The 18,745-nt window shown below is 35.8% G+C and overlaps 1 protein-coding gene across 1 annotated transcript in view; it reads left to right on the top strand.

Annotated features, from left to right (window-relative positions):
- The window catches only part of FOCAD (focadhesin), a 502,178-nt gene that overhangs the window by 136,167 nt on the left and 347,266 nt on the right, over positions 1 to 18,745 (top strand). The window lies entirely within an intron of this gene.

The following is an 18,745-nucleotide window of genomic DNA, read 5'->3' on the forward strand; positions in this document are numbered from 1 at the left end:
TTATGTAAAACATAAAATACCCCCCTAGAACTAGAATCCCAGCTGAGTAGAACATGAGAATGGATGGGGGGTGCGAAGTAGCAGTGTAATTGTGTGAAGAGTAAGAGTGAGAACATGCTAAGAGTGCTGTTTTTGTTTGAAAATTGAGTAGTTCTAGACAGTGATAGAAAAATAAGTTTAAATATAAGTTTAAACCTAAGAGTAACAAATAGTTGATATATAATTTCCAGATAATTAATATAGCGAAAGAAAAACATTTTAAGTCTAAAAAGGATGGTAAATATTAACATGTAAGATGGTGGGAATAATTTCAGATATACCAGTTATCATAATTATTGTGACTAAATTTTTTTTATGAGTTGTGTGTGTGTGTGTGTGTGCATGTATGCACACTACTCATCGTGTAAATTCTTTTTAAATGCAACTGTAATATTAGCTAGGAGCTCTGGTAGCATAGTGCCTAAGGCACTTGACTGCTAATCAGAAGGCTGGTGGTTCAAACCCACCAGCCACTCCTTGGAAGGAAGATGGGGCAATCTACTTCTGTAGTGATACTGCCTCAGAAAGCCAAGGCAGGATCACTATGAGTTGGGTCCAACTTGACAGCACATAACAACAACAACAACATACTATTAGCTGGGAGCTCTGGTGGTGTAGTGCCTAAGGCACTTGACCGTTAACCAGAAGGCTGGCGGTTCAAACTTAGCAGCCACTCATCGGAAGGAAGATTGGGCAGTATACTTCTGTAGATTCCAAGGCAGTGAGTTTTCTTTTCTTTTTTTAATTGTGATTTGGATGAAGATTTACAGAGCAAATTCACTTTCCATACAACAGTTTATTGTGACTAAATTAAATTCCCTTTTTAAAATAAAGGCTTGTTGTTGTTATGTGCCATCGAGTCGGCCCTGACTCATAGCGACCCCTCCTTGGGTTTCCGAGGCAGTATCACTACAGAAGTAAATTGCCCAACCTTCCTTCCGAGGAGTGGCAGGTGGGTTTCAACCACCAGCCTTCTGGTTAGCAGTCAAGTGCCTTAGGCACTATGCTACCAGAGCTCCCAAAAATAAGGGCTTATATTGGGTTTTTAAAAAAAAAAAACAACAAAACTGTACTATTTTCCAGAGACAAATCTTAAAAGAAATAACAAGTTGAAAATTAAAGGGTGAAAATGAAAATCTAGGTAGACAGTAAGAAAACACAAGATGTGGTTTTGTTCCCATTGAAAATAGATAATATAGAATCCTAATCAAAGCCTTATACAGGATAAGGAGGAGTATTTTACACTGATCAATGGTAGAATCCCAAGTCAGATATCATTTAGAAGCAACTTCTTTAGGAATAAGAAAAGAAAAGTATGCCTAGCATCAGTTTTACTATTTACTATCTAGATAGTAATTAATCCCTGGAGACATTTAGTATTTGGAGGTTTTGGCCATTATTAAACTTAAGAAGAGGAAATAAAATTTTCAGTTAGAAAATGCAAGAGAATGTACTGAAAAGCTTACTTGAAGAATGGATAGGTGGTCAGATATTTACAAATATAAATAGATTTTTTTAAAAATAAAATAAGAACTTAGAAAATATTGGCAGTATACAGGAGAGATCTCATTACAAATAGTATAGACATTATGAAATAATTTGAAATGCAAAATACTGTGTGATCCAGTTTTTAAGACCTTACAGAAGACATATTCTTAGCATTATGTCTGAGATGTGGAGTTCATGTGATAAGTATCTGTCATTTAGAGATTTGTGGTTCATGATCTTATGATGGCAAGATGTTTAGTTTTGGCTTCTCATTAATTGACTAATTGGTATATGGTTTATGCTTCATGACAATAAGTTTGCTACAGAAAGATACTCAATTCATGAATTTCACTAGTAGTGTTTCTGTCCTAGAAGTGGAGTGTTTTTCATGTTTATCAGCTTGATCACACTTTGAGTTTTTTGGACTAAGTCAGGACATTCTTTTGATAACTTTCCTAATTCTTATTAATAGTTATTTCTTTCATTATTCTTAGTTTTTGTACTAAATAGGTTTAAATATAGTCTGTAGTCACTCAGAAGTTGTGTTGTCCTCTTGAACAAAGTACTAGCTAATAAAAATAGCCACCACTTAAATATGCTTATGTACTAGTCAGTATTCTAATCACTTTATTTGCATATATTAACTAGCTCATTGAATCTTCATCAACAGCTTTCTGAGGTCATTACCTCTTGAGGTTGGTACCATTGCTAACTAATTACAAACACAGAGTTTAAATAACTTCCCCAAAGCCACACAGCTAATAACTTTTAGCATTAGAGTTTGAACCCAGGACATAGGGCTCCAGAATCTGTGCTGTTACCCAGTATACTCTGTTGTCGCTATAAAAGTTGGTTTAACTATAAGTTATTAGATTTGTAAACTTGGAAGCTGTGTTGGCAGTCTCGAGACTTAAGCCCTCTCTGTGTCTGTCAGTACACTGGCCTTCTACCCCACCAATGACAGTTTTGAGCTTTTCATGATTGATACCATAATAGACTGTCTGGTGATCGTTCAGGACAGTTATGCAATGAAACTCGGCATTCTGAAGTCAATTTTATTCAAAGGAATAGACATAGTTACAAACAAAATGGGACCAGACAGGTAGTTAAAAAATGATTTGGGATGATTTCTGTATCACAGGCTTAAAGTATATTGATTGGGCTTTTGGAGACAATGTGTCCTATCATCTTTGTTCATTATTTGTCTTGTAGTAGTGGGTCGCTTCTACATTTAAGGCATTTTGTGTACTTTTTTCCTTTCCATTTCTCTAAGTAAAACAAGCATATGAAAAAATATATAATCTGAACTTACCATATCACAGAATCAAACAGCACTAAAGCTGAATAAGAGAGATCAGTAAGGATAGATTAACATTTTGAAGTGTCCTACAACTATGCTGAATGTAAGCTATCTTCAAAGGAAATTTCCAGTAAATTAAGATTAGATTAAAATTCATAAAAAGAATTCCTGAAGGGAAACCACATCTTACTTGTGTTTGCCTTTTAGTAACCTTGGACAGTTCCTAAGCTTCAATGCAAATTTGTTGACTGATTGAATTAACACACAAATCCATTAGATATACTCTACCTACTATCCCAGGACCAATTAACTGTTGTCTAATATAGCCCTGTGCTATCCACACTAATAGAGGGAATTTTGTGGAGTCTAGGGACAGGGTTTAGATTAGGTTTCAATAAAATCTTATTAAATGAAATCCTATTAATTTAGGATTCAGGGTAATTTGATATAGGCTGAGTTAAAACATAAACAGATGTTGAAGCTACTGTTTTTAGGCAGTTTGCATTTGCTCATTTGCATTAGTACAATGAATGTACCAGTTTAAAATGATCAAATTATCTATTCATTAAGACATCAGCAGGGATTGGTACTTGGCAACACTTGGCTAATTAGTTTGTTACAGTATATACATGAAAATAATCAGGTTTTATTTCTTTAACATTCTTCTTTAATCCAGTTTTGCTTACTTTCATTATTTCCAGTCATCTGAATTATTAACAATAATTATACTGGTGGCAGTTTACTCTATGTGTATTTAGTGTCAAATTATATTCTCTATCTGGACATGTAGGTGCAGCTTGATCTGTGTTAAGTGGAATTGTCATCCAGCTTAAAATACTGTAGATCTCTTGTTTTTATTAGGTCCCATTTATCAAGCATTTTCAAGTCATTCATCATGTATTTATTGCATACCTCTTATATGGTGATACTAAGATGAAAGTATATAGTCTTTGCCTTCAGGAATCATGGAGCTTAATAGGTTGGCAAAGGCATTAAAAATTATCATTCATTACAAGTTGGTAACTGCCATTCTGGAGGTATATGTAAGTGTACATAGAGCATAGATTAAGGAGTTCCCCTGAAGCAGGTAAAGGGAAGGTGTTCTAAGCAGAAGCATATGGAAAGACACTGAAGTGTGGTAGGCCACAGTGGCATCATAAGACTGCAGGTGGTTCTGAACAAATAGAGATAGAAAGGGTAAGATCATTCTGGGTGTGTATATTGGGCCAGTCTTTGGAAGCCAGCTCAAGGAGAGTCTTGCAGTGAGGCAAGAGATGAGGAATTACCTACCATATTGGGATAATGAGATAGAGAGGAGATAAAGTTATGTAAAAGGATGTTAAAGTAGAAGCATTGATAGAGACCTGAGATACCAAAGTGTGTTGTGAGGCAGGAAACCTGGTAGAATTTGCAGTGTAGGAGGAATAAAACTAGAAGCCTGGGAACTGCTACAATTCTCAAAACCTGAATTATATCAAATGTATAAAAGTTAGGAAATAAGAGGTGAAGAAAAATGAGGGTAGAAGTGGATTGTTGGAGAAAGTTGCTGGAGTGCTATGAGTCCCATGACTGCCAACACTTTATCTCAAGCCTAGCAACAGAGACTTCAGTCGGAGCCCCCCTCCCCACCCCCACACATACACACTCTGCTTGATATATATTCCTTGCAGTTGGACAAGGGGTGAGGGAAGGATATAGTGGACTGATACCTCACTCTACCTGTAAAACCTAAAAGGCGAATGATGGGCTGTGTAGCTGTTATGATGGTGGACACATACTACAATGTAGGGATTAGCTTGCGCACCAAAAATTAGCTGAAGGAAAAGAGGTGTTTGTATTTCTTATTAGCAAGACGGACAGTGGAACTACAGTCGAATGGTCTTAGGTCTCACAGGGTTGCTTAAAGGGGTATACAGGCCTCTGCTGAAAGAAGCAAGATTTCTAGGGACTGTGGAGCAAGTAAACTAGAAGAGAGCATCTCACCTGCATCAGCAGTCTGAAGAGAACTTAATTTTGCAGATTTGGGCTACTTGCCATAGAACAGTGGGAGAATCCCTTTGGGGCATGTGAGATGTTAAGACACTCCTAGCTCAGTAGTGAAGGAGTGCTGACACTGTTCCCCAGGGAAGCCGGCCCAGATTCAGAGATGGAGGATAGAAGTCAAGCCTATCAGCATCAATTAAAGGTGTAAGGTTAAGGGAACAGCAGAGAATTCCTTAGACCATCACGAAGCCCTTTGATGTAGAGATTCTGGGTTTAACTGCACTAATCTCATCAGCAGGGAAATAAGAAATGTGTAAGTAACATTGTTAAGTTTAGGCTTCTGTGGGCATTGAATGATGCTGAACCTGTTTACTGTAGTAGAGATTGCTAGATGTTTGGTTCATTTCACACCTTTTCCTTTAGTTTCCACTCTTGTATATTTTGTGCTTTGCTAAGTTCTCAAAATTCACTTTAGACAGCACTTGGTGACATCATATTGCCTTTTTGATGGTGCTTTGCTGAAATGTGAGGCGTACAAGTAACTGCAGTAACCAGTTAGCTCATTCTGCCCCTTTTTTTGGCCCCCCCCTTTTTGAAACATTAGTGGAATTTCATTTAACTGGTATAGTAAGGAGCATTCCTATACGCATTTCTGTTGCTGGTAGAAAATTCCCAGTGCCTGTTTTAAAGCACTCAGTGAGCATTTGATGAGTTATGAGTTATCTTTTGAAGCCAGGGAGGGTTCAGGCAATGGTCTGCAAAATTATTGAAGAGGTCCAGGAATCATTTTTGCCACAGTAGAATAAATGAAGAATCATGCATGCATATATTAGGTTGTCTTAAATCAAACCCCCGCTGAAGCAGTGGTGACACATATAGTTCATGAAAGACTTAATACACTCCTCCTAATCGGATGAATTGTCTTGTTGTGCAAAAACTGTTATTACACTGTGTGTGAAACCAACCATGCTGCAGGGGGAAAAATTAAATCGCCTGACTGAGAGGTCACTTGTGAATAGTAACAAAAGATCTATTACCATTATTAGAGACTCCAGAGGACATTCACCCTTTTATGGTCTTTCAACTGCTGGAATGAAATATTTTAGTGGTAAATGACACCCTTCTGGGAAATCCTCCTGAAGATTCATTCTCTGATGTTTCTAGGTTAAAAAAAAGGGGGTGGGTGGTAGGGGGAGATCACATTGTTCCTTTCAGATCACTTCAGAAATTTACCTCATTTGATTTGGTGTGATGACAGTTACCTTTAAATGTTCCTCATTACACCAGTCTTAATCTGTGTCTATTAGTACCACACTTTGTCTTTTGTAACATCTCATGGACACTTTGTAATCTATGCAGTGGGGAAATTAATGATAGCATGATTGCTCAGGGACCAGAGGGGGGTTGTGTCCAGATCTGGATTAAGCATTTTGAGACATGTGAAATGAAAAGTCTATCTGCTTATTTTGTTTATTTTCTTCTAATGGTCTTGAGTGCCTATAAGGAAGATTATCTGAGTATATGTTTTAGTTCTGTGTGGCAGCCTTGCTGAGCAGTAAATATTTTAAGAAATAATTTCAGGAGTGAATGAATAGCTATTGATCTAAGGTGAAGCTTTATAACCCAGCTATTAAATTGGAAACAAGGGTTCCTTTCCAATGGATTACTTTCATTATAAAATGTCAATCCATTTGGTTATAGTTTAGTGCCACTTTGCAATTTTCTGCCTCTTTCCTTTTGTTGTATAAGTTTGATTTAGTTTTTGTGGGGATAAAGTAGGAGTAGGAATATTTACTCTAGTTTTGCATTTAATTAGGTAAAATTTTGTTTAGTCCTGAAGTAAAGTAAATGATTTTTTCCTCTTCTTATTTGATTACAACATTTTTTTCCTTTATCTTTCATCTAAACCTTCCTTACTTTATCGCCCCAAAGACATGGGACTGTTAGAGTGATGTGATGTGGATAGGTAAATAAATTCTGTTGGATTTCTCAGTGCCTCCTTTTGTTACAGGTGTTTTTGTGGGTTCATTAAAAAATATCTATTCAGGTCGGGGTTGGAGGAAGAAGGAATAGAGGAAAAGGAACATGTTGTTAGTAGGAATAATGCATAGGTATTTGAGCATCACCTGGAAAATAAAAATAATTTTGCAAAATGGGAGATAGAAACCCTTTGTCAGGTTGCTAATGAGAGGCTTGACCTAGCTGCTGCAGTAGCAGCATCTTTGGGGATGATGAGAGATGCAAAATGCACTGTTGCTAGGCAACACTCTTGGCTGCCTTTGGAGCAGGTTCATATGTGCTAAGAGCTAATGAATCCTCATGTCTGCTCTTTGAAACTGTTCAAAAGCCAATGAAGACATACCCAGACATTTAGCACTTACAAGTACCTGAATCATTCTTGCCATATCATTTACCCATTAAAAATTAAGTTGGTTATTTAGTGTATACTGAATATGGCTTTATATTTTCAAGGTGGACCAAGGTTTGAGCGCTAATAAATATTTTTTCAAAAAGGAACACAATAAAGAAGATGAGTTAGTCCTATTGATACTAGTTAAATTATTCTATATGAAGGCTTATTTTAAACCTATTTTTTTAATTTTTTTTTTTTTTTTTTAAATTGGTAAGCTGTTGGAGCCTGCCTCTTCAGGCCTTCTAGAAATTTTTTTATTATACCATTTAAATACTTTCTTCAAATCAAAGCCCTTAGTTCTGAAGATATAGGACGCTGGAACCTAGAAGTAATTTGTAGGAGACCTGACTAACTACTCCTTCCCCTCCAAAAAAAAAAAAAAAACTTAGATAGTAATCATAAGACAAGCCACAAAATACAAATAAAAGCCAGATATAAAGCATCCTGTAAGATCTCACCTAACCTCTGGTAATATCTATCTGTCAGGGGTGTGGTGAGGATTAAAATATCCTGCATTGTTAAGTCCCATACAAATACAGATTTTCAAAGGGAATTTCAAGGGTTTTTCCAAATTCAGCAGAAATTTTGTTACTGGATTATTAGCTATTTTAGTAGTCAAAGTTACTAGTATTTTAATAAAGTGAAGGGTGATTGTAGTGGGCTTTATTTGTAGCAGTATTTAACCACCTACACCTGTTTATATTTTGGTTGCATTGACCTGTGATTTCTCTAGTTGCTGCTGTTGTTGTTAGGGGCCATCATGTCAGTTCCAAATTAATGATCCTATATACAGAGTCTTCCTCTGTTTTGCTAACCCTCTACTGTAACAGGCATGATGTCCTTCTCCAGGGACTGGTCCCTTCTGATAACATGTCCAAAGTATGTGAGATGAAGTCTCACCATCCTTGCTTCTAAAGAGCATTCTACCTATACTTCATCTAACGTGGATTTATTTGTTCTTTCTGGCAATTTATAGTACGTTCAGTATTCTTCACCAACATTTTATTTCAAATGCATCATTATAAACAGAGAAAAGTGTCGATGTTGTCAAGGATTTCATTTGATTTGGATCCACAATCAATGCCCATGGAAGCATCAGGCAAGACATACTGCATTGGGCAAATCTGCTGCAAAAGACCTTTTAAAGAGTTAAAAAACAAAAGTATCACTTTTGAGGACTAAGGTGTGTCTGATCCACGCTAAAGTGTTTTCAATTGCCTTAAATGCATGTAGGAGCTCTGATGGCATAGTGCCAAAGGCATTTGACTGCAAACCCACCAGCCACTCCTCAGAAGGAAGGTTGGGCAATCTACTTCAGTAGTGATACCGCCTCAGAAACCCAAGGAGAGGTCGCTGAGTCAGATCCGACTTGATGGCAGTGTGTTGTGCTGCGTTGCGTTGCATATGCATGTGAAAGTTGGACAGCGAATAAGAAAGAACAAAGAAAAATTGATGCATTTGAAATAAAATGTTGCAGGTTGTTAATGAGTCTTCTTCCAATCCTGATTCCACAATCTTCTTCATATACGCCAGCTTCTGAGATTATTTGCTCAGCATCCAGATTAAATAAGTAAAGTGAAAGGATATAACACCAATACATACCCTTCCTGATTTCAAACCATGCACTAGCCCTTAGTTTGGTTTGAATGACAGCCTCTTGGTCTATGTACAGTTTCCTCAAGAGCACATTTAAGAGTTCTGGAATTGCTATTCTTTGCAGTGTTATCCATGTCTTATGATCTACACAGTCAAATGCCTTTGCATAGTCAATAAAACACAGGTAAACATCTTTCTGGTATTCTTTGTTTTCAGTCAAGATCCATGGGACTTATGGATATTGGCAGTAATATCCCTCCTTCCATGTCCACCTCTGAATCTGGCTTGAATTTCTGGTAGTTTCATCAATGTGCTACTGCAACCATTTTTCAATCCCTTCAGAAAATTTTACTTGTGTGTGATATTAATGAAATGATTCGATTATTTCCACATTCAGGTGGATCACCTTCTTTGGAATGGGCACAAATATGTATCTCTTCCAGTCAGTTGGCAAGTAGCTAACTTCCAAATTTTTTGTCTTAGACAAGTAAGCCTTCTAGCATTCCATTTGTTTGTTGAAACATTTCAATTGATACTCCATCAGTTCCTGGGGCTTTGCTTTTCACCAGTGTCTTCAGTGCATCTTGAACTTCTTCCTTCAGTACCATCAGTTCTAGATGATATGCTACCTTCTGAAATAGTTGAATGTCTACCAGTTCTTTTTGGTACAGTGACTCTGTATATTCCTTCCATCTTCTTTTGATGCTTCCTGTGTTGTTCAATATTTTGCCCTTACAATCTTTCAATATTGCGAGTTGAGGCTTTTGTCCAAAAGACTTAATATCTCATAATCTAGTATACTATCTACTGCATAAGGCACTCAGTAAGTGTTTACTATTCAAAGAAAGTTTTAAACCTACCTTCATAGATCATCTAAATTGAATTGTTTCATTTCTTATAATACTGCAAAACACTTTAGAGATTCTGTTATACCTCTCTTTGTGTCTATATTTTCTCATCACTAAAATGAAAATATTAATAGATAATAATAATAGTAACTCACCTCATTAAATTCATGATGTGAGTAAAATGAGATAATCCAGAGTACAGTACCTGGTCTATAATAAGTGTTCAATTTTTCTCAGTTTTTACAACCAATTATTTTGGTTTTTACAGTTCTTTTTATTCTTTTTACCTTAAATAATGATGATGTTCATGCTTTTGATGTTTTTATAACCTCTGCCCAATAGGTAAAATTTTCTGTTTTTAAGTTAATTTGCTTAGAGTATTATCTTTGTTTTTTTTTTTCCACAACAAATAGTAGTCTTTTAATATTTATTTTTAGAATTGAATAGTTGCTTCATTGAAAAAACAAAGTACTATGGGATCCATTTTTCTCAGTTTGAGCAGACAAGGAAGTTAGTAATAATTTATTCATCCTAAAAGAATTTGCTTTCTGTTGGGGATTACAATATATAAGATGTGAATAAGATGTCATCCTATCTTTTGGCATGATAAAGGGGACGAGTTTATGGACTTTGGTATTAGATTGCTTGAGTCTGGTCTGTACTTGACCTTGTACTAGCTGTGTTACCTTGGGCAAATTATTTGACCTTTCTGAGGCTTAGTTTCATCATTTGAAGTATATTGATATCATGATTTCCTAGAAAGTGCTTAGAAGAGTATTTATAGTAAGCATTGAGTAGGGAGCTGTGGTGGCATAGTGCCTAAGGCATTTGACTGCTAACCAGAAGGTTGACGGTTCAAATGCACCAGCTACTCCACGGAAGGAAGACTGGGACAATCTACTTCCGTAAAGATTTACTGCTTTGGAAACCCATAGGGGGTCACTATGAGTTGGAATCAACTCAATAGCAGTGAATTTAGTTTTTATTGTAAGAGTCACTGTATATTTAAATGCTCAACCTGAAGTGGAATAAGGCTAAAGTGATACATCACCATGGAAAGAAAATTGCCCGGTAGGCAATTATTCTAGATACATTTCTACCTTTGACCTTATTTGACCAAGGCTAATATTTAAGACCCTAGAAAATTCATTTAATTATGTTATGATGTAAATATAATTTAAACCTCAAAAGAATAAAGTTATACAATGTTTACCTTTCTTTTGATGTTGCTGCATGCCTGCAGATTCATTAGGAGTGGAGGAAATCATTAGGTTTTTAACACTTTCATAATAGACTGCTTTCCAATGTTTTACTTAAAAAAATAAGCAGATACCATAAGTAGAAATACCAACTTATTGAGAAAGGTGGAATTAACTAATGTTCCAAAGCATAAGAGTAATTATGTCCTTTTTTGTAGACTAAATAATTTTGAGAAATGTCTTAATGTTAAAATATGAAAGAATGCATTTATGCTACTGTTTCTATGTACCATTTAAGCAGGTTAGGTCTTTGTTATATAAAAATTCAAATTTTATCTTTTTACTTGTAACTTAACACATACTATTATTTTTCCTCTGACTTTTAAATGGCAAACACACTTCTGTATATAAAATTTAGTTCCATTTTTTTCACAGAACAAAGTCTTATGCATAGATGGTTCAGTATTTTATCTAAGGATATGAATAAACTAAGAACCAAAAAAGCACATCTTATAGTTCAGATGTAGTTTTAGGAAACATGGTTTTAAAAGGTTAAAGCCAGATATTGCTTTGGATTTTTGCTCCTCATCCATTAGGGGATCATGTCTTAATTTATTTCTTTTCACTATGATCTTTGATTATTATCTACTAAATTTATTTTAGTTATCTCATACTCTTTTTTTTCAAATGAATAGTTATAAACATTAATTATATATTCCCATCTCATATAATTAAGATAAAAAATAACAAAGCCCCCTTTTCTCTCTTAATTTATAAGTAGATAGTACTGTTCGTGATTTTCATTGTAGAACTGTGTGAAAGATTGTGCTGTTTTCTGTGCATCCTCATAAAATGTTGTCAACATGTATGTTTTTCTTGATGTACAGAGTTGAAATTTATATTGTGTTCTTTAGATGCTTGACACCAGGGAAATACTGGTTGTTAGCTCTCTTTCTTGTTTCTCCTTTTTTTTTTTTTTTTGTCCAGTTATGAGGAGAAATCTTAATTGATAGCCCTTTATGCCTGTTATGGATAGCCTGGAGTCTTTGCTTGCTTTTACTTTGCTGAGGTAGGATGGAGGGGTGAACTTACACAGAGACTCTATCGTCATTGTGTCACCAACTGACTTTGTGATTGATCCCTTTGGGCTTCAGTTTCATCGTCTGTAAAATGAAGTTGTTTGACGAAAAGAACTCAACAAGGCCTGTTCTGACTCTGAAAAACCAATCTCTTGCTTCTAAATCAATTTATTTGTTAAGGACTTGAACTTTGAAGGAGAGAAGGGGACACATTGACTATCTTAAGTTTTATGAAACCAGAAGGTCTTATGCCAGTGAATTGTAGGACATCCGTCCCCTTGTTTTAATTTAAGATCTGAGCAGTAATTTTCTTTGCAACCTGAGCACCTTCTGGAGAGTAGAAGGTTAAAGAACAGGGGAATCAAGAGCTAGTGATGAAATCTCATATAGATATCCACAGAAAATATTTTTTACATCAAATTAAGTATGGGCTGGTGATATCCTAATGAACTGTTCTCAATTTTTTCCCCCATTCATTTGAAGATTTAATTAAATTGGGTACAGTAGTCTCAAGAGCTGTATTTAGTCTGAGATTATTTACTGTAAAAAATCCTCACTTTCCTTGATTTGATCTGGTCAGATAAAAATACTACCATTATGAAAATAATAAAATAATGCTATTATGAAAACTCACGTGTAAGTGTGAGGAACTGAGAGACATTGATCCCAACCCTCAGAAACAGGAATCTACTTCTATAGTTTTGCCAAACGAGTTCTTAAGTTTTCACTTAGTTCCTTTGAATTGAATTTTTTAACAACCTCTTAAGATATGATTAAATACCATATTATTCATTCATTTAAAGTGTACAGTTTCTTGATTCTGAATTGGTCAGAGAAAAATAAACACCCCTATGTACTTAAAAAATAAATTATTGTGATGTGGGTGCAAATTCCAAAGCAGATTCATTTTATTCACAACAGTTCATACGCATTTGGTTTCATGGCCCTGTTTACAATCCCCAGCCATAAAAAGCTCTCCTCCCATCTCCTCACTGTGACTACCCACTCACCGTGCCCTTCTTAGCTCTGTATCCCTGTCTGTACAGCTTTCCCTCTGTGGGAATGATACCTCATAGCTGATAGATCTAGGGGGTACATCTTCTTAGGGTAGGTGGGTCCATCTCCCTGGGGTAGGTGTTCTGTTTATAGCTCTTTCTACTGCTAGACTAAGAACTGATCCATGGAAATGAGTCCATTTCCATACCCGAAGGATAACCCAGGGCCATAGAGTTGGGAGTTCAACCAGTCTCTATCTGACCAGCGATTCTGGGCATTTTTGTGTTTTTGATTATTGTTCCACATTTTTGCCCTCTCTGTATCCAGGATATCCAATTTCGATCCCTTTCTGAATGGTTGGCATTGTTAGCTGGGCACCATCTAGTTCTTCTGGTCTCAGATTCATGAAGGCTGAGGTTCCCGTGGGCCGTCATATCCTTGGACTTTTCATTGCCCACCTGTATACCTTCTTTACTGTGGTGTCTGATCATGTCCTTTACCCATTTTTGAGTTGTATCTTTTGTCCTTTTGGTGTTGAGGTGTTGAAGTTTTCTATAAATTTTAGAGATACGTCTCTTGTCATAGCTAAATCATTTTTTCCCAATCTCTAGGATCTCTTTTTACCCTTTTGGAGAAGTCTTTTAATGCATATAGAAATTTATTTTTAAAAGGTCCCAGGCATCTAGTTTCTCTTCTGCTACTTGTGCATTTTGATTAGGCTTGATAGTCTGTTTATGCCACAAATTAGGCCCCTAGGTTTCCCCATATTTTATCTTTGATGAACTTTATGGTTTTGTGTTTTAAGTCTTTGATCGATCTTGACTTAATTTTTGTGTATGGTGTGAAGTATGGATCTTGTTTCATTTTTCTGAAAGTGGATATCCAATTTTGCCAGCACCATTTGTTAAAAGAGGAGCTCTGGTAGCATAGTGCCTAAGGCACTTGACTGCTAACCAGAAGACTGGCGGTTCAAACCCACCAGCCACTCCTCAGAAGGAAGGTTGGGCAATCCTACTTCCGTAGTGGTACTGCCTCAGAAACCCAAGGAGGGGTCGCTATGAGTCGGGGCCGACTCGACGGCAAAACAACAACAACAACAACAACATTTGTTAAAGAGGCTATCTCTTCTCCATTTAGTGGGTTTTGGCCATTTGTCAAAGATCAGCTCTCCATAGATGGATGAGTCTGTTTCTGGGTTCTCAATGTTGTTCCACTGGTGTATTTATGTCATTGTACCAATAACATGCTGTTATGACTACTGAGAGACTATGAGAGACTTCCTCCTTTGTTTTTCTTCTTCAGCAGTGCTTTGCTTATCCAAGGTCTCTTTCCTTTCCATATGCAGTTAGTCATTGGTTTTTCCATGTCCTTAAAGAATGCTGATGGAATCTGAATCAGAATTGCATTGAATGTATAGATTGTTTTGTGTAGTATTAACATTTTTACAATATTCAGTCTTCCTATCTATGAACATGGCATGTTCTTCCTTTTATGTAGGTCTTTTGTATTTTCTTTATTTAGGTCTTTTGTGTCCTTGGTAAGATTTATTCCTAAATATTTTGCCTTTTTGGTAGCTATTGTAAATGATACTGATTTCCTTATTTCCTTTTCAGAGATCTCTTTGTTGATTAGAGGAATCCAACTGATTTTTATATGTTGATCTTGTATCCTGCCACTTTCCTGACCCTTTGTATTAGTTCCAGTAATTTTCTTACTGAGTCTCTTGAGTTTTTTATATATAGGATCATGTTATCTGTAAATTAAGATAGTTTTACTTCCTCTTTGCCAATGTGGATGCCTTTATTTTTCTTTCTTGCCTTCTTGCCTTGGCTAGGACTTCCAATACAATGTTAAATAAAAGTGGTGATAGAGGGTGTCCTTGTTTGGTTGCCATTTGTAAGGAGAATGCTTTGAGTCTTTCTCCATTAACAATAATGTTGGCTGTTGGTTTTGCATATATGCCCTTCATTATGTTGAGGATTTTCCCTTCTATTCCTATTTTGCTGAGAGTTTTGAACAGGAATGGGTGTTGAATTTTATCAAATGCTGTTTCTGCATCAATTTATGTGCTCATATGTTTCTTTCCTTTTATTTAAGTAATGGATTACTTTGATTGTTTTTCTGATGTTGAACCATCCTTTCATATCTGGTATGAATCACACTTGGTAATGGTCTATTATTTTTTTGATATGTTGTTGGATTCTTTTGGCTAGGATTTTGTTGAAGATTTTTGCATTCATATTCATGAAGGATATTGGTCTGTAGTTTTCTTTTTGAGTGGTATCTTTACCTGGTTTTGGTATCAGTTTATGCTTACTTCATAGAATGAATTTGGGAGTATTCCATCCTTTTCTAGTTCTGTCATAGTTTTAATAGTGTAGGTGTCAGCTCTTCTGTGAATATTTGATAGAATTCTCCAGTGAAGTCGTCTGGGCCAGGACTTTATTTTTGTGGAGAGCATTTTTATGACCTGCTCAATTTCTTCTTTGGTTATATGTCTGTTCCAGTATTCTATCTCAGACTAGCTTAGTTTAGGTAGCTCTTATGTTTCTAGAAGTTTGTCCATCTCTTCTAGGCTTTAGAATTTGTTGGAGAATATAGTTATTCATAATATTGTTATTATCTTTTTTATTTCAGTTGGTTCTGTTGTGATGTTACCCATTTCATTGTTATTCATGTTATTTGGATCTTCTCATTCTTTCCCTTTGTTAAATTTGCCAGGAGTTTGTCAATTTTGTTAATCTTTTTGAAGAACCAGGTTCTTGTCTTGCTGATTTTCTCTATTGTTTTGTTTTCTACTTCATTTATTTCTACTCCGATCTTTATTATTTCCTTTTTTCTGGATACTTTAGGTTTCTCTTGTTGCTCTTATTCTAATTGTTGATGTTACTGAGTTGAAGTGTTGATTCTGATTCTTTCTTCTTTTTTGATGTGTGCTTTTATTGCTATAAATTGACCTCTGAGTACTGCTTTTACTGTGTCCCAAAGGTGTTTGGTAAGTTGTATTTTCATTCTCATTCGTTTCAAGAATTTTTTTAAATTTTATTTTAAACTTAATTTCTTCTATTACTCAGTAGTTTTTGAGGTTTCTCTTGTTGCTCTTATTCTAATTGTTGATGTTATTGTCTATGTATTTAATTTTTTCCTTGGTCTTCATATTATTGATTTCTAATTTTGTAGAATTGTGATCTGAGAAGATGCTTTGTAGTACTTCACTGTTTTTCAATTTATTGAGGCTTGTTTTGTGGCTTAACATATGGTCTATACTGGAGAATGATCCATGTATACTGGAGAAGAATGTGTATTGTACTTTTGTTGAGTGGAGTGCTCTGTATATGTATGAGTTCAAGTTGGTTGATTGTGTTGTTGAGATCTTCCTTTGTTGAGTTTTTTCTAGTTGTTCTGTCTTTTCTTGAAAGTGGTGTGTTAAAATCTCCTACTACTATTGTAGAATTGTCTATTTTTCTTTTCAGTTCAGTTAATGTTTGCTTTATGTATTTTGGAGCTCTTTCATTTGGTGTGTACATATTTATTATGGTAATGTCTTCTTGGTCAGTTGACCCTTTTAATATCATATAGTGCCTTCTTTGTCCTTTATGCTGTTTTTCACATTGAAGTCTCTTTTATCAGAAATTAATAGTGCCACTCCTCTTTTTTGGTTGCCAACAGCTTAATATGTTTTTTTCATCCCTTAACTTTTCATTTATTTTTGTCTTTGTGTCTAAAGTGGGTCTCTTGTCGGCAACATATTGATGGGTATTCTTTCTGTATACCATATGCCACTCTCTTTCTCTTGACCGGTGCTTTGACTCCATTCACATTCAGTGTGATTGATAGGTATGAATTTATTGCTGCCATTCTGTTGTGTTTTTTATTTTGTTGTTGGTGATTTATTTGTTCCAAATATTTTCTGTATTGAGTTCATTTTGTTATCAAGTGTTTTTTCTCTTTTCTTCATTATTGTTGATTTTTTGTTTACTAAGTGTTTGTGATTTTCTTCTTTCTTAGTTCGGTTGTTGTTGTTGTTATGTGCCGTCGAGTCGGCTCCGACTCATAGCGACTCCTCCTTGGGTTTCCGAGGCAGTATCACTACGGAAGTAGGATTGCCCAACCTTCCTTCCGAGGAGTGGCTGGTGGGTTTGAACTGCCAGCCGTCTGGTTAGCAGGCAAGTGTCTGGTTTAGGATTGTTAATTTTCTTTGTGGTTACCTTGAAGTAAATTCTTCTCTCCCTAGGTTTGGAACAGTCTGTTTTTTAAAAACATTGTCCTGGCTTCCTCTCCATTTGGAAGTTTTATAATTACAACATTCTCTCTATTTGCTTTGTTGTTGGTGTCATTTACATATCAACTCCCCTTTTCCTGTATTTGGGAGCTCTGGGGGTGTAGTGCCTAAGAGGCATTTGACTGCTAACCAGAAGACTGGTCATTCAAACCCACCAGTCACTCCTTGGAAGGAAGATTAGGCAATCTACTTCTGTAGTGATACTGCTTTTGAAACCCAAGGATGGGTCACTGTGAGTCGTATCTGACTTAATGGCAGTGAGTTTGTTTGGTTTTTTTTTTTTTTTGGTGGTGTAGTGGATAAGGCATTTGGCTGCTAACCAGAAGGTCCATTGTTCAAACCCACCAGCTGCTCTATGGAAGGAAGATCGGGCTATCTACTTCCATAAAGATTTATTGCCTTGGAAACCCAGTGGGGGCCTCTGTGAGTCAGAATTGACTTGATAGCAGTAAGTTTTCTTGGTTTTACTTACATTTTTTTGTGAGCTTATTTTAAGAATCTTGCTCTGGGTTGGTTTCTAGGTGGTGATGTCAAATGTCTTGATTTTAATTTGTTTTTCACTGTTGCAGGTTTTCTGTTGGGACTCTCTTTAACTTTTCTGGTTTTTACAAATTCCCTTAATTCCTGTTTATCTGGGAATGTCTTAATTTCACCCTCATATCTGAGGGACAATTTGGGTGCATATATAATTTTTGGTAGGCAATTCTTTTCCTTCAAAGTTTTGCATATGGCATCCATTAGCCTTCTTGCCTGCGTGGTTTATTCTGAGAAATCAGAGCTTAGTCATACTGGTTGCCAATTTGTGGATAACATTTAATTTTTCCTGACCTGCTCTCAAGAGTCTTTCTTTGTCTTTGGTTTTAAGTTTGATTAAGATATGTCTTGTTGACTTTCTCCTGGAGTCTATCCCTTACGGAGTTTGTTAAACTTCTTGGATGGATATCCTTTCTTCTCTCATGATATGGGGAAATTTTTCTGTTAGCAAGTCTTCAATGATTTTTTTTTTTTTTTTTTTTCCTCCTCTTGTTCTGGAGTTCCAATTAGTCATATGTTATTTCTTTTCATGACATTCCATATAACTCTTCAGTTTTGTTAATTTCTCTTAAATCTTTGCTCTGATTTTTCCTCATACAAGCTGACCTCAAGGAATTTGTCTTCTAGCTTGGAAATGGCATTCTTCAGCCATTTTGAATCTACTCGGTTGTCCTTCCAATGTGTTACCTCTCTCCATAATTTTAGTGTTCATCTTCTGGATTTCTACTTGTTGCTTTTGTATGATTTCTAATTGTGTATTTATTTTGTCATTTTGCTCTTCAATGATTTACCTGAATTCTTCAAGAGTATTCTTTGTATTTGCATTGCTTCTGTTTGTGGTTTCCTTGTGCCCTTGGAGGGTCCTATGTATATCTTTTGAATTCCTTATCAGATAGCTCTATTACTTGTTCTTCCTCAGGGAGATTTCCTAATTCTTTAGTTTGGATGCTTGTTTCTACTATCTTGTCCTGTTTTTTTTTTTTTTTTT

Source organism: Orycteropus afer, unplaced genomic scaffold (assembly GCF_000298275.1).
Source record: "Orycteropus afer afer isolate SDZICR_OR568_19922 unplaced genomic scaffold, OryAfe1.0 scaffold00345, whole genome shotgun sequence".
Classification (NCBI taxonomy): domain Eukaryota; kingdom Metazoa; phylum Chordata; class Mammalia; order Tubulidentata; family Orycteropodidae; genus Orycteropus; species Orycteropus afer.